Raw genomic sequence first — 26,311 nt, forward strand, 5'->3', positions numbered from 1 at the left:
TTCCACGATGGACGGGCTTTGAAAAAGGGAACCTTCTTGTCCCATGGAGGCGCCTGGTTGGACCCTTTAGAGGGGCCAGACGTCCGAAAGGACCGAAAGGAAGAAGACTTCCTACGGAAAGAAGTGCTAGATTTGTCCCCTGTCGCCTCAGAGATAATCTCATCCAGGCGCTTGCCAAAAAGACAGGAACCAGTAAAAGGAATCTCGGTGAGATTCCAAGTTTTAAGCCAAATGGAACGACGGAGGGCCACTAGATTACCGGTGGCATAGGCAGCGCAGTGAGCTGAGTGCAAGGAAGCAGAACACAGGAAATCTACAGCTTTGGAACATTGGAGGGCCAGAGCAGACAGTTCTTCCGGGGGAGAACCTGAAAGAATGCCCTGATGGAGTTGGGACTGCCAAACCAAGAGGGCCTTAGACGTGGAGGCGGAGGCAGGGAGCAGGGAAGAACCCGCGGAGAAAACCAGACCATGTCCACCTCCTTAAGACACTAAGCAAAAACTGAATTGCTCAGTGGCCTGGAGGCAGGTATATCCTGCAGGGAGGAGCTGACTTTTTGGTTACCATAGTGTCAACCTCCTAGAGACAGCAGCATATACCCAGAGTCTGTGTCCCCCAATGGAGCCGATAGAGAAAACCTTTTTCCAGGAATCGGTTCCGTAAGATTTTTGCCTGTTTTCTGAAAGTGGAAAATTTGGTGCAGTTTTTCCTCAGGCGTCGGAATTGTCCATACGGGATATTAATTTTCCATTTGTGATAGTGTCCACTACAGAATGGCACATAACTGTTCGAATTCACTGGTTTAAAATTTGTTTCAGTGACTATTTTGGTGCCAATGTGCGAAATGGAAAGATCCAAGAATTCAATAGTACTTGAGGAATAATTCAGTGTCAAATTTAGACTTGATCTGTTCCACAAACTCTTCAATTTGTGTTGGGGTGCCTTTCCATAAGATGAACAAGTCATGGATATATCTTTTATATACCACCACGTGTTCAGAAAAAGGGGGTTAGACTTAATCCAATTCTCCTCAAAGACCCCCATGAAAAGGTTAGCGTAAGAGGGGGCCATACGGGTCCCCATGGCCGTACCCTTCTTTTGGTGGTAGGTCACCCCATTAAAAGTGAAAAAAAAAATGTTTTCAAAATTAATTCCAGGCATAGTAGCAGAAAGGAAATCTGCTCAGGGGTCATATTAGGATCATTCATCAAAAAAGATTTTGCGCTTGATAGTCCCAGATCATGGTCTATATTACTATAAAGAGCGGTGACATCCATTGTTAGAAATATCATATCGTCCTCCCATAGATGGTTTTTCAGGAGGATGATAAGATCGTCCGAATTTTTTAGGTAGCTCGGAAGTCCTTGGACATATGGTTGCAGGATTAAGTCCAGGTATTGAGAAATATTACCAGTCGGGCTATTAATCCCAGAAATTATTTTCTTTTTCGGAGATTAAATTTCTACTAAAACTATCGTTGATCAAGTTCAAAATGGTCCTTTGGAGTTGTAGGAAAGGATCCCCAACTGTTTTGTCATAGTAGATAGAATCTCCTAATATATTGTGTGCCTCCTTTTCGTCGACTAGGTAATCTCAGATGACAATCCCATCCCCCTTGTCAGCGGGTCGGATAATGATTTTTGCCGAAAAATGTACTGCGTAAAAACGGAAGCCCCCAAAACTTACAAAAGTGTTTTTTCATCATTTTTTTTTCCCGTTTCACCGCAGATTTTTGGGTAAAATGACTAATGTCATTACAAAGTAGAATTAGTGACGCAAAAAATAAGCCATCAAATAGAATTTTAGGTGAAAATTTTAAAGAGTTATGATTTTTTTTAAAGTTAAGGAGGAAAAATGTAAAATGAAAAAACGGAAAAAACCCGGCTCCTTAACCCCTTAAGGACCACGAACGTATGAGTATGTCCCTGCGCCCTGGGTCTTAAGGGAGTACTCCGGAGCGCTGGTACTTAAGAAAAAAGTTTACCTCATCTGATAGCTCTTTCAAAGACCTTTCCAACGATACCTCATTTGTCATATTTGGCCCAGCCATTCTCTTGTAATTGCCACCTGTAGCAGTAAGAAGCCATGTCATAAAGACTACATTTCCAATGACTCCCTGCGCCAGCTTCCTGTTAGCTGCTGCTCTCTCCCCCTCCTCTCCCCCCCCCCCCAGGAAATTCATCAGCCCTCATCAGCCCTCTCCATGTGCCCGCTAGCCCACTGATCCACCCATCCATGTGCCCACTAGCCCACTGATCCATGTGATCATGTGCCGAAGGCTGTCCGGGCATGCTGGGAGTTGTAGTTTCGCAACAGCTGGAAACACCCTGGTTGGGAAACACTGCACTAGCGGTGTCACAAGAATGCCGCAGCACTACGCAAATAGCGTAGGGCTAACGTAGGCAGCGATAGGAGCCTAGCAGTAGCCCTACGCTATTTGCGTAGTACTGCGCATGCGCAGAATAAATTTACTTTGGGGGAGTAGCCGACTCCGGGCGGGGAGGCCGGCGCAGCCCGCAGTGACTCGTGGGAGCGATGAGTCACCGGACGAAGATGGCGGCGGATCAAGAAGAAATACAGGTCGAGCGTCATCAAAAGACCCAGCTTCCGGCCGGAGAGAAAAGCGAGGAGAAGACCTGGAAGAAGACCATATGGAAAACGTGAGTATATTAGAATGTTATATAACTTTGCCTCATGCTCCAATTCCCCCATAAAAGGTTAGCTCCGGAGTACTCGTACTCATACGTCCCAGCGAATTTCGCATCCCGCCGCGTGCCGGATGTCATTTCCCCGTTCTGCCCACCCACAATAGGCGGGGCAGAACGGGGAAACGACAGAGGCCCCGCGCCGGAGTCCACTTACCGATCTGTGGAGGCTGCGGGCGGCGATGTGGTGCAGCAAGCTCCCTGGATCCGACGGAAGCCGGTAAGTTGCCTAGCAACATCTGGAGGGCTGCAGTCCGAGACCACTATATAGTGGTCTCTATACTGTAGCACTCCAGATGTTGCAAAACTACAACTCCCAGCATTCCCAGACAGCTGTTTGGGCAAGCTGGGAGTTGTAGTTTTGCAACAGCTAGAGGGCTACAGTTTGAGACCACTATATAGTAGTCTCTGAACTATAGCCCTCCAGATCTTGCAAAACTACAACTCCTAGCATGCCCACACAACTGTTTGCTGTCTGGGCATGCTGAGATTTGTAGTTTTGCAGCATCTGGAGGGCCACAGTTTGCAGTGGTCTCTATACTGTAGCTCTCCAGATTTTGCAAAACTGCAAATCCCAGCATGCTGGGAGTTGTAGTTGCGATCCCTCCAGCTGTTGCATAACTACATCTCCCAGCATGCCCTTCGGTGATCAGTACATGCTGGGAGTTGTAGTTTTGCAACAGCTGGAGGCACACTGGTTGGAAAATATTGAGTTAGATAACAGAACCTAACTGAAGGTTTTCCAACCAGTGTGCCTCCAGCTGTTGCAAAAGGACAACTCCCAGCATGAATGGTCTGTCAGTACATGCTGGGAGTTGTAGTTCTGAAACAGCTGGAGGTTGGCCCTCCCCCCATGTGAACGTACAGGGTACATTCACACGGGCAGGTTTACAGTAAGTTTTCTGCTTCAAGTATGAGCTGCGGCAAATTTTTCGCCGCAGCGCAAACTCCTAGCAGGGAACTCACTGTAAACCTCCGCCAGTGTGAATGTACCCTTAAAACACTACACTACACTTACACATAATAAAGGGTAAAACACTACATATACACCCCCTTAAACTGTCCGTCCCCCCCAATAAAAATTTAAAACGTATTTTACAGCAGTGTATCCAAAACGGAGCCTCCAGCTGTGGCAAAACAACAACTCCCAGCATTTTTGGACAGCCACTGACTGTACAGGCATGCTGGGAGTTTAGCAACAGCTGGAGGCACCCTGTTTGTGAATCACTGGCGTAGAATACCCCTATGTCCACCCCTATGCAATCCCTAATTTAGTCCTCAAATGCGCATGGTGCTCTCTCACTTCGGAGCCCTGTCGTATTTCAAGGAAACAATTTAGGGCCACATGGGGTATCTCCGTACTCGGGAGAAATGACACTACACATTTTGGGGGGCTTTTTCTCCTTTTACCCCTTATGAAAAGGAAAAGTTGGGGTCTACACCAGCCTGTTAGTGTAAAAAAAAAATTCTCGTACGGAAATACCCCATATGTGGGCATAAAATGCCGTGCGGACGCACAACAAGGCTCAGGAGTGAGAGCGCACTATGTACATTTGAAGCCTAAATTGGTGATTTGCACAGGGGTGGATAATTTTACAGCGGTTCTGACATAAAGGAAAAAAAAAAAAATACCGACATGTGACCCCATTTTGGAAACGACACCCCTCACGGAATGTAACAAGGGGTATAGTGAGCATTAACACCCCACAGGTGTTTGACAAATTTTGGTTAAAGTTGGATGGGAAAATGAAAAAAAATTTTTTTTTTCACTAAAATGCTGGTGTTACCCTAAATTTTTTATTTTCACAAGGGAAAATAGGAAAAAAGCCCCCCAAAATTTGTAACCCCATTTCTTCAGAGTAAGAAAATACCCCAAATGTGGATGTAAAGTGATCGGCGGGCGAACTACAATGCTCAGAAGAGAGGGAGCGCCATTGGGATTTTGAAGAGAAAATGTGCCCGGAATTGAAGGCCACGTGTGTTTACAAAGCCCCCATAGTGCCAGAACAATGGACCCCCCAACATGTGACCCCATTTTGGAAACTACACCCCTCACGTAATGTAATAAGGGGTGCAGTGAGCATTTACGCCCCACAGGTGTCTGACAGATTTTTGGAACGGTGGTATGTGAAAATGAAAAATTTAATTTTTCATTTGCTCAGCCCACTGTTCCAAAGATCTGTCAAATGCCAGTGGGGTGTAAATACTGCACCCCTTATTAAATTCTGTGAGGGGTGTAGTTTCCAAAATGGGGTCACATGTGGGGGGGGGGTCCACTGTTATGGCACCATGGGGGGGGGGCTTTGTAAACGCACATGGCCCTTGACTACCATTCCAAACAAATTCACTCTTCAAAAGCTCAATGGCACTCCTCCTCTTCTGAGCATTGTAGTTCGACCACAGGGCACTTGACGTCCACACATGGGGTATTTCCATACTCAGAAGAAATGGGGTTACAAATTTTGGGGGGTATTTTCTGCTATTAACCCTTGCAAAAATGTGAAATTTGGGGGGAAACACACATTTTTTTTTTTACAATACATTAAGGCTCACTTTATTCCTTGTTACATTCCTCAAGGGGTCTAGTTTCCAAAATGGTATGCCATGTGTTTTTTTTTTTGCTGTTCTTGCATCATAATGCGACATGCGACATGCCCCCCGACCAAAATTTGCTCTCAAAAAGCCAAATATGACGCCTTCTCTTCTGAGCATTGTAGTTCTCCCGTAGTGCACTTCAGGTCAACTTATGGGGTACCTCCATACTCAGAAGAGATGGAGTTATAAATTTTGGGGGGTATTTTCTGCTATTAACCCTTGCAAAAATGTGAAATTTGGGGGGAAACACATTTTTTTACATATGCAAAAGTCGTGAAACACCTGTGGGGTATTAAGGCTCACTTAATTCCTTGTTACGTTCCTCAAGGGGTCTAGTTTCCAAAATGGTATGCCATGTGTTTTTTTTTTTTTTTGCTGTTCTGGCACCATAGGGGCTTCCTAAATGCAACATGCCCCCCAAAAACTTCAGAAAAACGTACTCCAAAATCCCCTTGTTGCTCCTTCGCTTCTGGTATGAGGTATGTGCTTACTCGAGAGAAATTGGGCTACAAAGACAAGTATAAATTTTCTCCTTTTACCCCTTGTAAAAATTTGAAAATTGGGTCTACAAGAACATGCAAGTGTAAAAAATGAAGATTGTGAATTTTCTCCTTCACTTTGCTGCTATTCCTGTGAAACACCTAAAGGGTTAAAACGCTGACTGAATGTCATTTTGAATACTTTGGGGGGTGCAGTTTTTATAATGGGGTCTTTTATGGGGTAGTTCTAATATGAAGACCCTTTAAATCCACTTCAAACCTGAACTGGTCCCTGAAAAATAGTGAGTTTGAAAATTTTGTGAAAAATTGGAAAATTGCTGCTGAACTTTGAAGCCCTCTGATGTCTTCCAAAAGTAAAAACTCGTCAATTTTATGATGCAAACATAAAGTAGACATATTGGAAATGTGAATTAAAAAAATGTATTTGGAATATCCATTTTCCTTACAAGCAGAGAGCTTCAATGTTAGAAAAATGCCAAATTTTCAATTTTTTCATCAAATTTTGGGATTTTTCACCGAGAAAGGATGCAAGTTACCACAAAAATTTTCTACCATGTTAAAGTAGAATATGTCACGAAAAAACAATCTCGGAATCAGAATGATAACTAAAAGCATTCCAGAGTTATTGATGTTTAAAGTGACCATGGTCGGATGTGCAAAAAACGCTCTGGTCCTAAGGTGTAAAATGGCCTGGTCCTTAAGGGGTTAAGGACAGTGTTTTTCCACTTTCGTTTTTTCCTCCTTACATTCCTCCTTTAAAATCATAACCCTTTCAATTTTGCACCTAAAAATCCATATGATGGCTTATTTTTTGCGTCACCAATTTTACTTTGTAATGACATCGGTCATTTTACCCAAAAATCTACGGCGAAAGGGAAAAAAAATCATTGTGCAACAAAATGGAAGAAAAACGCAATTTTGTAAATTATGGGGGCTTCCGTTTCTACGCAGTGCATTTTTCATTAGAAATGACACCTTATCTTTTTCTGTAGGTCCATACAATTAAAATGATCCCCTACTTATATAGGTTTGATTTTGTCGTACTTCTGGAAAAAATCATAACTACATGCAGGAAAATGTATACGTTTAAAATTGTCATCTTCTGACCCCTATAACTTTTTATTGTTCCATGTAAGGGGCGGTATGAGGGCTCTTTTTTTGTGCCATGATCTGAAGTTTTTATCGGTACCATTTTTGTTTTGATCGCTTTTTATTCATTTTTTTATGTTATAAAAAGTGACCAAAAATATGCTATTTTGGACTTTGGATTTTTTTTGCACGTACGCCATTGACTGCGTAGTTTAATTAATGATATATTTTTATCATTCGGACATTTACGCACGCGGCGATACCACATATGTTTATTTTTATTTACACTTTTTTTTTATGGGAAAAGGGGGGGGTGATTCAAACTTTTATTAGAGAAGGGGTTAAATGATCTTTATTAACTTTTTTTCCACTTTTTTTGCAGTGTTATAGCTCCCATAGAGGGGTATAACACTGCACACACTGATCTTTTACACTGATCCCTGCAAAGCCATAGCTTTGCATGGATTAGTGTTATAGGCGGTTCATTGCTCAAGCCTGGATCTCAGGCTTGGAGCAATCAATCGCCATTCAGACGCGCAGGAGGCAGGTAAGACACCCTCCTGCTGTGTCCTAGCTGATCGGGATATCGCGATTTTATCGCAATGTCCCGATCAGCCCGACTGAGCTGCCGGGATGCTTTTACTTTCACTTTTAGACGCGGCGATCAACTTTGATTGCCACGTCTAAAGAGTTAATACCGGACATCTGCCGTAATGGCGATGTCCGGCATTAGCCACGGGTCCTGGCTGCTGATAGCAACCAGGAACGTGCGGGTATGAAGCGAGCTCAGCTACTGAGCTCGCTTCATAACCCTCCTGTGCCGCAGCGCCATAAAAACCCGGCGTTCTGCGGCAAGGGTTGAATACACTTTGTGGTCATTATAATTGATATGAATACACCAACTTTGAACAGGTGGTAGAAACACGTTGGCAGTTCATATCTTTTGTTGCTTATAACTTCACCGATGGACTGGCAGAGCCCAACAGAGCTCTATCTTGTGCTGATGGTTGCTAGTGGTGATGACCATTTTGTACATTACTTTTAATGGTGTTGGTTTACACAGGCACTCATTTTGGTAGTTTTAAAGGAACTAATAAAAGGTAAGTATTAGGTACACCTTATTTTTGGGAACATCATTAGTTGCTCTAACATTCGTTGATGTATATACTATAATACTATAATACATGTATATACTATAATACATGTATATACTATGATATTATAATACATGTATATACTATAATACTATAATACATGTATATACTATAATACTATAATACATGTATATACTATAATACTATAATACATGTATATACTATAATACTATAACACATGTATATACTATAATACTATAATACATGTATATGATATAATACTATAATACATGTATATACTATGATATTATAATACATGTATATACTATAATACTATAATACATGTATATACTATAATATTATAATACATGTATATACTATAATATTATAATACATGTATATACTATAATACTATAACACATGTATATACTATAATACTATAATACATGTATATGATATAATACTATAATACATGTATATACTATGATATTATAATACATGTATATACTATAGGCAGAGTCCACGTGGAAACACCAGCTCTCCAATGTAATGTGCCCGGATCGGTGTCCAGCCAACACCAGCAACGAAAATGAAAGGCAGATGATCCAGCACTATTTCTATGCAGCTTTATTGAAAACACAGCACACAGGTAAAACCAGCCTAAACTCAGACGCGTTTCGAGCGCATGCGCTATTTCTCGGTGATGTCACAGGTACTGCCAGGTGAGGTTAAATACCTTTTGTTTGTGGGAGGGGAGGGAAAAATCCCATATCCCCACCTCTCTCTGGAGACCTGTGACATAGTTCACATTAGTAAGAACAAACAACATTAAAAAATATATAAAATTCAAAGATGGAACATACATGCAATAATATTACATAATTGTTCATACATTTATAGGATTTAAATGTCACGGAAGGGGGTTCATGAAATTAGTACTTATGCTTTTAGTAGTGAAACAGCAGTTCATGACGGACATTGAGACCCATAGGAGAGCAGGTATATATTATTATACACTATAATACAGACATTTAGTGTATTTTGTCCTGTTATTGTCGGTGTCAATACATCTTCTTATCCACATAGACACCTACAGTCACCGTCCTCTGACATATACACTATAATACATGTATATACTATAATACTATAATACATGTATATACTATAATACTATAATACATGTATATACTATAATACTATAATACTATAATACATGTATATACTATAATACTATAATACATGTATATACTATAATACTATAATACATGTATATACTATAATACTATAATACATGTATATACTATAATACTATAATACATGTATATACTATAATACTATAATACATGTGTATACTATAATACTATAATACATGTGTATACTATAATACTATAATATATGTATACTATAATACATGTATATACTATAATACATGTATATACTATAATACTATAATACATGTATATACTATAATACTATAATACATGTATATACTATAATACTATAATACATGTATATACTATAATACTATAATACATGTATATACTATAATACTATAATACATGTATATACTATAATACTATAATACATGTATATACTATAATACTATAATACATGTATATACTATAATACTATAATACATGTATATGCTATAATACTATAATACATGTATATACTATAATACTATAATACATGTATATACTATAATACTATAATACATGTATATACTATAATACTATAATACATGTATATGCTATAATACTATAATACATGTATACGCTATAATACTATAATACATGTATATACTATAATACTATAATACATGTATATACTATAATACTATAATACATGTATATGCTATAATACTATAATACATGTATATGCTATAATACTATAATACATGTATATACTATAATACTATAATACATGTATATACTATAATACTATAATACATGTATATACTATAATACTATAATCCATGTATATACTATAATACTATAATCCATGTATATACTATAATACTATAATACATGTATATACTATAATACTATAATACATGTATATACTATAATACTATAATACTATAATACATGTATATACTATAATACTATAATACATGTATATACTATAATACTATAATACATGTATATACTATAATACTATAATACATGTATATACTATAATACATGTATATACTATAATACTATAATACATGTATATACTATAATACTATAATACATGTGTATACTATAATACTATAATACATGTGTATACTATAATACTATAATATATGTATACTATAATACATGTATATACTATAATACATGTATATACTATAATACTATAATACATGTATATACTATAATACTATAATACATGTATATACTATAATACTATAATACATGTATATACTATAATACTATAATACATGTATATACTATAATACTATAATACATGTATATACTATAATACTATAATACATGTATATACTATAATACTATAATACATGTATATACTATAATACTATAATACATGTATATGCTATAATACTATAATACATGTATATACTATAATACTATAATACATGTATATACTATAATACTATAATACATGTATATGCTATAATACTATAATACATGTATACGCTATAATACTATAATACATGTATATACTATAATACTATAATACATGTATATACTATAATACTATAATACATGTATATGCTATAATACTATAATACATGTATATGCTATAATACTATAATACATGTATATACTATAATACTATAATACATGTATATACTATAATACTATAATACATGTATATACTATAATACTATAATACATGTATATACTATAATACTATAATCCATGTATATAATATAATACTATAATACATGTATATACTATAATACATGTATATACTATAATACTATAATACACGTATATACTATAATACATGTATATACTATAATACATGTATATACTATAATACTATAATACATGTATATCCTATAATACTATAATACATGTATATCCTATAATACTATAATACATGTATATACTATAATACTATAATACATGTATATACTATAATACTATAATACATGTATATCCTATAATACTATAATACATGTATATACTATAATACTATAATACATGTATATACTATAACACTATAATACATGTATATACTATAACACTATAATACATGTATATACTATAATACTATAATACATGTATATCCTATAATACTATAATACATGTATATACTATAATACTATAATACATGTATATCCTATAATACTATAATACATGTATATACTATAACACTATAATACATGTATATACTATAACACTATAATACATGTATATACTATAACACTATAATACATGTATATACTATAACACTATAATACATGTATATACTATAACACTATAATACATGTATATACTATAATACTATAATACATGTATATACTATAATACTATAATACATGTATATACTATAATACTATAATACATGTATATACTATAACACTATAATACTATAATACATGTATATACTATAATACAGACATTTAGTGTATTTTGTCCTGTTATTGTCGGTGTCCATACATCTTCTTATCCACATAGACACCTACAGTCACCGTCCTCTGACATATACACTATAATACATGTATATACTATAATACTATAATACATGTATATACTATAATACTATAATACATGTATATACTATAATACTATACTACATGTATATACTATAATACAGACATTTAGGGTATTTTGTCCTGTTATTGTCGGTGTCCATACATCTTCTTATCCACATAGACACCTACAGTCACCGTCCTCTGACATATACACTATAATACATGTATCTACTATAATACTATAATACATGTATATACTATAATACTATAATACATGTATATACTATAATACTATAATACATGTATATACTATAATACTATAATACATGTATATGCTATAATACTATAATACATGTATATACTATAATACATGTATATACTATAATACTATAATACATGTATATGCTATAATACTATAATACATGTATATACTATAATACATGTATACACTATAATACTATAATACATGTATATACTATAATACATGTATATGCTATAATACTATAATACATGTATATACTATAATACATGTATACACTATAATACTATAATACATGTATATACTATAATACTATAATACATGTATATACTATAATACTATAACACATGTATATACTATAATACTATAATACATGTATATACTATAATACTATAACACATGTATATACTATAATACTATAATACATGTATACACTATAATACTATAATACATGTATATACTATAATACTATAATACATGTATATACTATAATACTATAATACATGTATATACTATAATACTATAATACATGTATATACTATAATACTATAATACATGTATATACTATAATACCATAATACATGTATATACTATAATACATGTATATACTATAATACTATAATACATGTATATACTATAATACTATAATACATGTATATACTATAATACATGTCTATACTATAATACTATAATACATGTATATACTATAATACTATAATACATGTATATACTATAATACTATAATACATGTATACACTATAATACTATAATACATGTATATACTATAATACTATAATACATGTATATACTATAATACTATAATACATGTATACACTATAATACTATAATACATGTATATACTATAATACTATAATACATGTATATACTATAATACAGACATTTAGTGTATTTTGTCCTGTTATTGTCGGTGTCCATACATCTTCTTATCCACATAGACACCTACAGTCACCGTCCTCTGACATATACACTATAATACATGTATATACTATAATACATGTATATACTATAATACTATAATACATGTATATACTATAATACTATAATACATGTATATACTATAATACTATAATACATGTATATACTATAATACTATTATACATGTATATACTATAATACTACAATACATGTATATACTATAATACTATAATACATGTATATGCTATAATACTATAATACATGTATATACTATAATACTATAATACATGTATATGCTATAATACTATAATACATGTATATGCTATAATACTATAATACATGTATATACTATAATACTATAATACATGTATATACTATAATACTATAATACATGTATATGCCATAATACTATAATACATGTACATACTATAATACTATAATACATGTATATACTATAATACATGTATATACTATAATACTATAATACATGTATATACTATAATACTATAATACATGTATATACTATAATACTATTATACATGTATATACTATAATACTATAATACATGTATATACTATAATACTATAATACATGTATATACTATAATACTATAATACATGTATATACTATAATACTATAATACATGTATATACTATAATACTATAATACATGTATATACTATTATACTATAATACATGTATATACTATAATACTAGAATACATGTATATACTATAATACTATAATACATGTATATACTATAATACATGTACATACTATAATACATGTATATACTATAATACATGTATATACTATAATACTATAATACATGTATATACTATAATACTATAATACATGTATATACTATAATACTATAATACATGTATATGCTATAATACTATAATACATGTATATACTATAATACATGTATACACTATAATACTATAATACATGTATACACTATAATACTATAATACATGTATACACTATAATACTATAATACATGTATATACTATAATACTACAATACATGTATATACTATAATACTATAATACATGTATATGCTATAATACTATAATACATGTATATGCTATAATACTATAATACATGTATATGCTATAATACTATAATACATGTATATACTATAATACTATAATACATGTATATACTATAATACTATAATACATGTATATGCCATAATACTATAATACATGTACATACTATAATACTATAATACATGTATATACTATAATACATGTATATACTATAATACTATAATACATGTATATACTATAATACTATAATACATGTATATACTATAATACTATAATACATGTATATACTATAATACTATAATACATGTATATACTATAATACTATAATACATGTATATACTATAATACTATAATACATGTACATACTATAATACTATAATACATGTATATACTATAATACATGTATATACTATAATACATGTATATACTATAATACTATAATACATGTATATACTATAATACTATAATACATGTATATACTATAATACTATAATACATGTATATACTATAATACTATAATACATGTATATACTATAATACTATAATACATGTACATACTATAATACTATAATACATGTATATACTATAATACATGTATATACTAGAATACTATAATACTATAATACATGTATATACTATAATACTATAATACATGTATATACTATAATACATGTATATGCTATAATACTATAATACATGTATATACTATAATACATGTATACACTATAATACTATAATACATGTATATACTATAATACTATAATACATGTATATACTATAATACATGTATACACTATAATACTATAATACATGTATACACTATAATACTATAATACATGTATATACTATAATACTATAATACATGTATATACTATAATACTATAATACATGTATATACTATAATACTATAATACATGTATATACTATAATACATGTATACACTATAATACTATAATACATGTATACACTATAATACTATAATACATGTATATACTATAATACTATAATACATGTATATACTATAATACTATAATACATGTATATACTATAATACTATAATACATGTATATACTATAATACTACAATACATGTATATGCTATAATACTATAATACATGTATATGCTATAATACTATAATACATGTATATACTATAATACTATAATACATGTATATACTATAATACTATAATACATGTATATACTATAATACTATAACACATGTATATACTATAATACTATAATACATGTATATACTATAATACATGTATATACTATAATACTATAATACATGTATATACTATAATACTATAATACATGTATATACTATAATACTATAATACATGTATATACTATAATACTATAATACATGTACATACTATAATACTATAATACATGTATATACTATAATACATGTATATACTATAATACATGTATATACTATAATACTATAATACATGTATATACTATAATACTATAATACATGTATATACTATAATACTATAATACATGTATATACTATAATACTATAATACATGTACATACTATAATACTATAATACATGTATATACTATAATACATGTATATACTATAATACTATAATACATGTATATACTATAATACTATAATACATGTATATACTATAATACTATAATACATGTATATACTATAATACTATAATACATGTATATACTATAATACATGTACATACTATAATACTATAATACATGTATATACTATAATACATGTATATACTATAATACTATAATACATGTATATACTATAATACTATAATACATGTATATACTATAATACTATAATACATGTATATGCTATAATACTATAATACATGTATATACTATAATACATGTATACACTATAATACTATAATACATGTATACACTATAATACTATAATACATGTATATACTATAATACTACAATACATGTATATACTATAATACTATAATACATGTATATGCTATAATACTATAATACATGTATATGCTATAATACTATAATACATGTATATGCTATAATACTTTAATACATGTATATACTATAATACTATAATACATGTATATACTATAATACTATAATACATGTATATACTATAATACTATAATACATGTATATACTATAATACTATAATACATGTATATACTATAATACTATAATACATGTATATACTATAATACTATAATACATGTACATACTATAATACTATAATACATGTATATACTATAATACATGTATATACTATAATACTATAATACTATAATACATGTATATACTATAATACTATAATACATGTATATACTATAATACTATAATACATGTATATACTATAATACATGTATATGCTATAATACTATAATACATGTATATATTATAATACTATAATACATGTATATACTATAATACTATAATACATGTATATATTATAATACTATAATACATGTATATGCTATAATACTATAATACATGTATATACTATAATACATGTATACACTATAATACTATAATACATGTATATACTATAATACTATAATACATGTATATACTATAATACTATAATACATGTATATACTATAATACTATAATACATGTATATACTATAATATATGTATATACTATAATACTGTAATACATGTATATACTATAATACTATAATACATGTATATACTATAATACTATAATACATGTATATACTATAATACTATAATACATGTATATAATATAATACTATAATACATGTATATACTATAATACTATAATACATGTATATACTATAATACTATAATACATGTATATACTATAATACTATAATACATGTATATACTATAATACTATAATACATGTGTATACTATAATACTATAATACATGTATATACTATAATACTATAATACATGTATATACTATAATACTATAATACATGTATATACTATAATACTATAATACATGTATATACTATAATACTATAATACATGTATATACTATAATACTATAATACATGTATATACTATAATACTATAATACATGTATATACTATAATACATGTATATACTATAATACTATAATACATGTATATACTATAATACTATAATACATGTATATACTATAATACTATAATACATGTATACACTATAATACTATAATACATGTATATACTATAATACATGCATATACTATAATACTATAATACATGTATATACTATAATACAGACATTTAGTGTATTTGTCCTGTTATTGTCGGTGTCCATACATCTTCTTATCCACATAGACACCTACAGTCACCGTCCTCTGACATATACACTATAATACATGTATATACTATAATACTATAATACATGTATATACTATAATACTATAATACATGTATATACTATAATACAGACATTTAGTGTATTTTGTCCTGTTATTGTCGGTGTCCATACATCTTCTTATCCACATAGACACCTACAGTCACCGTCCTCTGACATATACACTATAATACATGTATATACTATAATACTATAATACATGTATATACTATAATACTATAATACATGTATATACTATAATACTATAATACATGTATATACTATAATACTACAATACATGTATATACTATAATACAGACATTTAGTGTATTTTGTCCTGTTATTGTCGGTGTCCATACATCTTCTTATCCACATAGACACCTACAGTCACCGTCCTCTGACATCATTTATCTCTACACTGAGCAGATGAGCCTAGAGCAGCAGCCCCTGATCATGTGACTCCTCCTCCATGTGACTGATCACCTGACTGTGAAATCATCGCAGGTCCTTTCTGTACACTTCCTGTATTGCTCTGCTTGTGAAGGTATGTGTATATATCCATTTATCTGTGTGTAGATATATATATATATATATATATATATATATATATATATATATATGTATATATGTGTCAGGGGTGTGGAAAAAAAAAAACTACTTGTCCAAGGGACTAGAGCGGAACACAATCTACTTGTCCCTCAAAAAATCCACTTGTCCACATATTGGGGGATATTTATCAAAGTTGTCTATTTCCCGCATCAATATAGACCAAACTACAGAGGGTTAGTCTGGGCTATTGTGCCCCTAATTTATCAAAAGGCGCTCGGTTCTTGATAAATTCTGCGCACAGACTGCATGATCTATGCTTTAGACTGTATTTAAACCTGCTCCAAATATGGTCTGACATTTCGGCGTTTTTTCAGCCGATGCGACTTGTCGCTGAAAAGTCGCTTTTGAAAAATTCAGCACCAATGCATTTTCCAATGCATTTCAGTCTGAAATAGACTAGAATGCATCATGTTCTAAAAATCCTCTAGAGCAAAAGTCACAAAAAAGTCGCACATATCTAAACTGCGACTTTCTGTGCGACAAATTTAGACAAGAAAAAACAGTCTAAATTCTTTGATAAACATCCCCCATTGTGTCACGATTTGGCTGGCTGGAGGTGGATCCTCTGTGCCAGAGAGGGATTGACGTGGACCGTGTTGGTGGACCGGTTCTAAGTTGCTACTGGTATTCACCAGAGCCCGCCGCAAAGCGGGATGGTCTTGCAGCGGCGGTAGCAACCAGGTCGTATCCACCAGCAACGGCTCAACCTCTCTGACTGCTGAAGATAAGCGCAGTACAAGGGAGTAGACAAGAGCAAGGTCGGACGTAGCAGAAGGTCAGGGCAGGCAGCAAGGATCGTAGTCAGGGGCAACGGCAGGAGGTCTGGAACACAGGCTAGGAACACACAAGGAAACGCTTTCACTGGCACAATGGCAACAAGATCCGGCGAGGGAGTGCAGGGGAAGTGAGGTATAAGTAGGGAGTGCACAGGTGAACATACTGATTAAGCCTGCTGCGCCAATCAGTGGCGCAGTGGCCCTTTAAATGGCAGAGACCCGGCGCGCATGCGCCCTAAGGAGCGGGGCCGCGCGCGCCGGGACAAGACAGACGGGGAACGGGTCAGGTACGGGAGCCGGGATGCGCATCGCGAGCGGGCGTCTCCCGCATCGCGAATCGCATCCCGGCTAGGAGTGATATTGCAGCACACCCGGTCAGCAGGTCTGCTGACCGGGGTGCTGCGAATGAGAGGATGCTGCGAGCGCTCCGGGGAGGAGCGGGGACCCGGAGCGCTCGGCGTAACAGTACCCCCCCCCTTGGGTCTCCCCCCTCTTCTTGGAGCCTGAGAACCTGAGGATAAGACTTTTGTCTAGGATGTTGTCCTCAGGTTCCCAGGATCTCTCCTCTGGGCCACAGTTTTCCCAATCCACCAAAAAAAATCTTTTACCTCTGACAGTCTTGGGGGCCAGAATCTCCTTCACAGAGAAGACGTCAGAGGAACCGGAAACAGGAGTGGGAGAAACAACTTTGGGAGAGAAGCGGTTAAGGATGAGTGGTTTAAGGAGAGAGACATGGAAGGCATTGGGAATACGGAGAGAAGGAGGAAGAAGGAGTTTGTAAGAGACAGGGTTAATCTGGCACAAGATTTTGAAAGGACCAAGATAGCGTGGTCCCAGTTTGTAACTGGGGACACGAAAGCGGACATATTTAGCGGAGAGCCATACCTTGTCTCCGGGAGCAAAAATGGGGGAGTTCTTTTTTTATCAGCAAATCTTTTCATTCGGGATGAAGCCTGTAAAAGAGAATTTGGGGTTTCTTTCCATATGGTGGAAAGATCACGAGTCACTTCATCCACAGCGGGCAAACCAGAGGGCAAGGGAGTAGGGAGGGGAGGAAGAGGGTGACGGCCGTACACCACGAAAAATGGGGATTTAGCAGAAGATTCGGAGACTCTGAAGTTGTATGAGAATTCGGCCCATGGTAGAAGATCTGCCCAGTCATCCTGGCGGGAGGAAACAAAATGCCGTAAATAGTCACCCAGGACCTGATTAATTCTTTCTACTTGCCCATTGGATTGGGGATGATAAGAAGAAGAGAAGTTTAATTTGATCTTGAGCTGTTTACAGAGGGCCCTCCAGAATTTAGACACGAATTGGACGCCTCTATCCGAGACGATATGCGTGGGCAAACCGTGAAGGCGAAAAATGTGTACAAAAAATTGCTTTGCCAACTGAGGAGCTGAAGGAAGACCAGGAAGAGGAATAAAATGTGCCATCTTGGAAAATCGATCAACGACCACCCAAACAACTGTGTTGCCACGGGATGAGGGCAAGTCCGTAATAATGTCCATACCAATCTGTGACCAAGGCTGTTCAGGAACAGGCAGAGGATGAAGGAGACCAGCAGGCTTCTGGCGAGGAGTCTCTTATCCCGGGCACAGACAGTACAGGCCCGCACGAAATCAACAACATCAGTCTCCAGAGTCGGCCACCAATAAAATCGAGAGATGAGTTGCAAGGATTTTTTGATGCCCGCATGGCCTGCGAGGTGGGAGGAGTGTCCCCATTTGAGAATCCCGAGACGCTGGCGTGGAGAAACGAAGGTCTTCCCTGGAGGAGTTTGCCTGATGGAAGCTGGAGAAGTGGAGATCAGACAGTCCGGAGGAATGATATGTTGCGGAGAGACCTCTACTTCAGAGGCATCAGAAGAACGAGAGAGGGCATCGGCCCTAATGTTCTTGTCAGCAGGGCGAAAATGGATTTCAAAGTTAAAACGGGCAAAGAACAACGACCACCTAGCCTGGCGAGGGTTCAGTCGTTGGGTAGACTGGAGATAGGAGAGATTCTTGTGATCAGTGTATATGATAACTGGAAATTTTGATCCCTCCAGCAGGTGCCTCCATTCCTCAAGCGCCAATTTAATGGCCAGTAGTTCTCGATCACCAATGGAGTAGTTTCTCTCCGCCGGAGAGAAGGTCCTAGAAAAAAACCCACAAGTAACAGCATGCCCGGAAGAATTTTTTTGTAGAAGGACAGCTCCAGCTCCCACAGAGGAGGCATCTACCTCCAATAGAAAGGGTTTAGATGGGTCAGGTCTGGAGAGCACGGGAGCAGAAGAAAAGGCAGACTTGAGATGTTTAAATGCGTCTTCCGCTTGGGGAGACCAGGACTTAGGATTGGCATTTTTCTTGGTTAAAGCCACGATAGGGGGCCACAATAGTGGAGAAGTGTGGAATGAATTGTCTGTAATAATTGGCGAACCCCAAAAAACGTTGGATAGCACGGAGTCCGGAGGGGCGTGGCCAATCTAAGACGGCAGAAAGTTTATCTGGGTCCATTTGTAGTCCCTGGCCAGAGACCAAGTATCCTAGGAAAGGAAGAGATTGACATTCAAAGAGACATTTCTCCATTTTGGCATAAAGTTGATTGTCCCGAAGTCTCTGAAGAACCATGCGGACATGCTGGCGGTGTTCTTCTAAGTTGGCAGAAAAAATCAGAATATCGTCCAGATAAACCACAACACAGGAATATAGGAGATCACGAAAAATTTCATTCACAAAGTCTTGGAAGACGGCAGGGGCGTTGCACAGGCCAAAGGGCATGACCAGATACTCAAAGTGTCCATCTCTGGTGTTAAATGCAGTCTTCCATTCATCCCCCTCCCTGATGCGGATGAGATTATAAGCACCTCTTAAGTCCAGTTTGGTAAAGATGTGGGCGCCTTGTAGGCGATCAAAGAGTTCCGAGATAAGAGGTAAGGGGTAGCGTTTTTTTACCGTGATTTTATTAAGTCCGCGGTAATCAATGCAAGGGCGTAGAGAGCCATCTTTTTTGGACACAAAAAAAAATCCAGCTCCGGCAGGAGAGGAGGACTTGCGGATAAACCCCTTTTTTAAATTCTCCTGGATGTACTCCGACATGGCTAGAGTCTCTGGAGCAGACAGAGGATAGATTCTGCCCCGGGGTGGAATAGTACCCGGGAGGAGGTCAATAGAACAGTCATAAGGCCTGTGAGGAGGTAAAGTCTCTGCTTGCTTTTTGCAAAAAACATCAGCATAGTCCATATAAGCCTTAGGAAGACCGGATACCGGGGGAACCACAGGGTCACGACAAGGAGTACTGGGAACCGGTTTAAGACAGTCCCTGTGACAAGAAGTACCCCAGTTCTTGATCTCTCCTGTGGACCAATCAAGGGTTGGGGAATGGCGTTGAAGCCACGGTAATCCAAGAAGAATTTCTGAAGTGCAGTTGGAGAGGACCAAAAATTCAATTTTTTCGTGATGGGGTCCGATGCACATTAGGAGAGGTTCCGTGCGGTAACGCACGGTACAGTCCAATCTTTCATTGTTAACAGAATTGATGTAGAGGGGTCTGGCGAGACTGGTCACCGGGATGTTGAACCTGTTGATGAGAGAGGCCAAAATAAAATTTTCTGCAGATCCGGAATCCAAGAAGGCCATAGCAGAGAAGGAGAAGGTAGAAGAAGATATCCGCACAGGCACAGTAAGGCGTGGAGAAGCAGAGTTCACATCAAGAACTGTCTCACCTTTGTGCGGAGTCAGCGTATGTCTTTCCAGGCGGGGAGGACGGATAGGACAATCCTTCAAGAAGTGTTCGGTACCGGCACAGTACAGGCAAAGATTCTCCATGCGGCGTCGTGTCCTCTCTTGAGGTGTCAAGCGAGATCGGTCAACTTGCATAGCCTCCACGGCGGGAGGCACAGGAACGGATTGCAGAGGACCAGAGGAGAGAGGAGCCGGGGAGAGAAACCGCCTAGTGCGAACAAAGTCCATATCCTGGCGGAGCTCCTGACGCCTTTCGGAAAAACGCATGTCAATGCGGGTGGCAAGATGAATAAGTTCATGCAGGTTAGCAGGAATTTCTCGTGCGGCCAGCACATCTTTAATGTTGCTGGATAGGCCTTTTTTAAAGGTCGCGCAGAGGGCCTCATTATTCCAGGATAATTCGGAGGCAAGAGTACGGAATTGGATGGCGTACTCGCCAACAGAAGAATTACCCTGGACCAGGTTCAGCAGGGCAGTCTCAGCAGAAGAGGCTCGGGCAGGTTCCTCAAAGACACTTCGAATCTCCGTGAAGGAGGAGTGTACCGAGGCAGTGACTGGGTCATTGCGGTCCCAGAGCGGTGTGGCCCATGACAGAGCTTTCCCAGACAGAAGGCTGACTACGAAAGCCACCTTAGACCTTTCAGTAGGAAACTGGTCCGACATCATCTCCAAGTGCAGAGAACATTGCGAAAGAAAGCCACGGCAAAACTTAGAGTCCCCATCAAATTTATCCGGCAAGGATAATCGTAGGCCGGAAGCGGCCACTCGCTGCGGAGGAGGTGCAGGAGCTGGCGGAGGAGATTGTTGCTGAAGCTGTGGTAATAGCTGCTGTAGCATCACGGTCAGTTGAGACAGCTGGTGGCCTTGTTGCGCTATCTGTTGCGACTGCTGGGCGACCACCGTGGTGAGGTCGGCGACAACTGGCAGTGGGACTTCAGCGGAATCCATGGCCGGATCTACTGTCACGATTCGGCTGGCTGGAGTTGGATCCTCTGTGCCAGAGAGGGATTGGCGTGGACCGTGTTGGTGGACCGGTTCTAAGTTGCTACTGGTATTCACCAGAGCCCGCCGCAAAGCGGGATGGTCTTGCAGCGGCGGTAGCAACCAGGTCGTATCCACCAGCAACGGCTCAACCTCTCTGACTGCTGAAGATAAGCGCGGTACAAGGGAGTAGACAAGAGCAAGGTCGGACGTAGCAGAAGGTCAGGGCAGGCAGCAAGGATCGTAGTCAGGGGCAACGGCAGGAGGTCTGGAACACAGGCTAGGAACATACAAGGAAACGCTTTCACTGGCACAATGGCAACAAGATCCGGCGAGGGAGTGCAGGGGAAGTGAGGTATAAGTAGGGAGTGCACAGGTGAACATACTGATTAAGCCTGCTGCGCCAATCAGTGGCGCAGTGGCCCTTTAAATTGCAGAGACCCGGCGCGCGCGCGCCCTAAGGAGCGGGGCCGCGCGCGCCGGGACAAGACAGACGGGGAACGGGTCAGGTACGGGAGCCGGGATGCGCATCGCGAGCGGGCGCCTCCCGCATCGCGAATCGCATCCCGGCTGGGAGTGATATTGCAGCGCACCCGGTCAGCAGGTCTGACCGGGGCGCTGCGAATGAGAGGATGCTGCGAGCGCTCCGGGGAGGAACGGGGACCCGGAGCGCTCGGCGTAACACATTGTATATGTAAATCAATATATAATTTATTTGGAATGCTCCTCTGCTTGGTTATTAGGGGGGACTTTAACCACTTAAGGACCCAGCCCATTTTAACCTGAAGGACCAGGCCAATTTTACTTTTGCGTTTTTTCCTCTTCGCCTTCTCAAATCCATAACTCCTTTATATTTCCATCTACAGACCCATATAAGGGCTTGTTTTTTGCGTGACCAATTGTAGTTTGTAAGGAAACCTCTCATTTTACCATAAAATGTACGGCGAACCCAAAAAAAATTTTTGGGGGAGGAAATTTAAATGAAAACCACAATTTTGCACATTTTGGAGGGTTTTGTTTTCACACTGTACACTTTACGGTAAAAATGTCATGTTTTCCTTATTCTGTGGATCAGAAAGATTAAAATGATACCCCTGGCTACATACTTTTATATTTTTTGTACCGCTTAAAAAAATCTAAAACTTTTTGTACAAAATCAGAAATCTAAAATCCAATACCCTATTTTGACCACCTATAACTTTTTCATTTTTCCATATATAGGGCATTATGAGGGCTCATTTTTTGCGCAGTCATCTGTAATTTTTATAGATACCACATTTGCATATATATAAATCTTTTAGATCATTTAAAAAAATTTTTTTTTATAAAATGTGACAAAAAAGCTGCATTTTTTTACTTTTTTTTTTTTTTTAACGTTTACGCCATTCACCGTACAGGATCATTAACATTATATTTTGATAGTACGGACATTTATGCAGGCGGCGATACCAAATATGTTTATTAAAAAAAATTACGCTATTTGGGGGTAAAATGGGAAAAACTGACAATTTTTATTGAGGGAGGGGATTTTTCACTTTTTTTCTTACATTTTTCAACTTTTATTTTACACTTTTATGTCCCCATAGGGGACTATCTATAGCAATGCTTTGATTGCTAATACTGTTCAGTGCTATGTATAGGACACAGCACTGATCAGTATTATGAGTGATCTTCTGGTCTGGGAAGTCCCGCCAAACCAGGACGTACATTTAAGTCTGTGGTAGTTAAGGGGTTAAAGGGGTACTCCGGCGCTAGGACATCTTATCTCCATCCAAAGGATAGGGGATAAAATGTCAGATCGCCGGGGTCCCGCTGCTGGGGACCCCCGGGATCTACCATGCAGCACCCACCTTTAGCGGCTTCCGGAACCGCTGGAGGTCCTCAGGCTGAGTCCATCTCGACCACGAGGACGGAGCATAGTGACGTCACGGCTCCACCCCGTGTGATGTCACTCTCCACCCCCTCAATGCAAGTCTATTGAAGGGGCGTGACAGCTGTCACGCCCCCTCCCATAGGTTTGCATTGAGGGGGCGGAGTGTGACATAACACGGGGGCGGAGCCGTGACATCACTATGCTCCGTCCCCTTGATCGCCAATAATCAGACCCGGGGACTGATTCCAACGGCGTGGAAGATCATGGGGGTCCCCAGCGGTGGGACCCACGCGATCAGGCATCTTATCCCCTATCCTTTGGATAGGGGATAAGATGTCTTAGCGCCGGAGTACCCCTTTAATCTTGTTTTTTCCCCATCTCTGGACCGCCATTCCCTCTCTGCTTCCCCTCCCACTTCTGCCCAGTTGCGCTTGGCCTCCATTTTCCGACGGCTTATACAAGTTCAGGGGTGTGGAAATTTTATAAAAACTACTTGTCCACGGGACTAAAATGGAGCAAAATCTACTTGTCCCTCCTGACGATCCACTTGTCCGGGACAATTTTCGCTTTTACGCTCTCGTTTTTTCCTCCTTGCCCTATAAAAGTCATAACTACCTACTATAATGACACCTTTTAATTTTTCAATAACATTCTCTGAACCAAAATATATATATATATATATATATATATATATATATATATATTAAGGGAAGTGAAATTGAAATAGTAAAAGATAATTTAGCAGATTTGGTGTTTTTTCTTTTCTGCGCCATTTACCTTGTGGTTGAGGTAACAGGTTAGTTTTATACTTTAGGCGCCTGATTACAGCGATACCAGATTTGCATCGTTTACGTCATGTTTTACTAATTCTGAACTTTTTCTAATTTTTTTAATTGCCATTTTTTAACCCCTGTAGCTTTATTTTTTTTCCGCATACCAGGCTGTATGAGGGCTCATTTTTTGCGCCATAATCTGTTTTTTGTATCGGTGCCATTTTGGCATTGATCTGACTTTTTAATCGCTTTTTAACTTTTTTTTCTGGGATATTATAAAAATTGCAAATCTGTGGTTTGGTATTTTTTTACATTTACCGTACGGGAGACATAATGTTATATTTTAATAGGTTGTACAATTACGCACGAAGCGATACCAAATATGTTTATTTTTA

General features: G+C 36.2%; 2 protein-coding genes across 3 annotated transcripts in view; both read left to right on the plus strand.

Annotated features, from left to right (window-relative positions):
* Nucleotides 1–26,311, plus strand: part of LOC130297591 (oocyte zinc finger protein XlCOF22-like) — a 256,559-nt gene that overhangs the window by 177,364 nt on the left and 52,884 nt on the right. The gene's annotated exons all lie outside the window — the stretch shown is intronic.
* LOC130299811 (uncharacterized) overlaps nt 1–26,311 on the plus strand; it is a 95,938-nt gene that overhangs the window by 65,146 nt on the left and 4,481 nt on the right.

Source organism: Hyla sarda, chromosome 1, assembly GCF_029499605.1.
Source record: "Hyla sarda isolate aHylSar1 chromosome 1, aHylSar1.hap1, whole genome shotgun sequence".
Taxonomy (NCBI): Eukaryota; Metazoa; Chordata; class Amphibia; order Anura; family Hylidae; genus Hyla; species Hyla sarda.